This window comes from Arachis ipaensis, chromosome B03, assembly GCF_000816755.2.
Source record: "Arachis ipaensis cultivar K30076 chromosome B03, Araip1.1, whole genome shotgun sequence".
NCBI lineage: Eukaryota > Viridiplantae > Streptophyta > Magnoliopsida > Fabales > Fabaceae > Arachis > Arachis ipaensis.
In genome coordinates, this window is record NC_029787.2 from 20,997,920 (window position 1) to 20,998,565 (window position 646).

The window sequence follows — 646 nt, forward strand, 5'->3', positions numbered from 1 at the left end:
TTTTTTATGTTAGGTATATGGATCTAATTTAAGCTCTCCAGCCAATGAATGGTATTTTAAAATCATCTTGATATCGATGGAGGGTTTAAGAAAATGATAATATATAATATAATATAATATTGCACTGAGCAACCACAAATTGAAGTTTCCTTGATAGGGCTTCGTTCACTATAAAAATATCTTCCAACCATAACTTTGCTATATAAATATAAAAGTATAAAACACCTATCAGTCAATTAATTTAATATAGCATTTGGTAAGGAGATTGTTTTGATTAAGGTTACTCTATGATCACGCCAACGTTTAGAAAAATGTCGGTTTCTGCTGCTCTAGTCATCTCTTTTCTGTCTTCTTATCCTAAGAACATTTCAGCTTAATTTATGCGGGTAAACGATATAATATTTCTATTTTTTAATTATTGATCATAACATGCTTTAAAGAAGGAAGATGGTTGAAACCTAGTTCTTAAGGAGAAATACTTAATTATAAACTCAATATTATAATGGATATTTTAAATAAATAAAACAAATTATTTTCACATATATGATTTTTGAAAGTTAATTATATTTTTGCATTTTGTTGTTATTATAAACAAGTTTACACTTCAAATTAAATAGACAAATAATACAAATCTATTATTTATCTC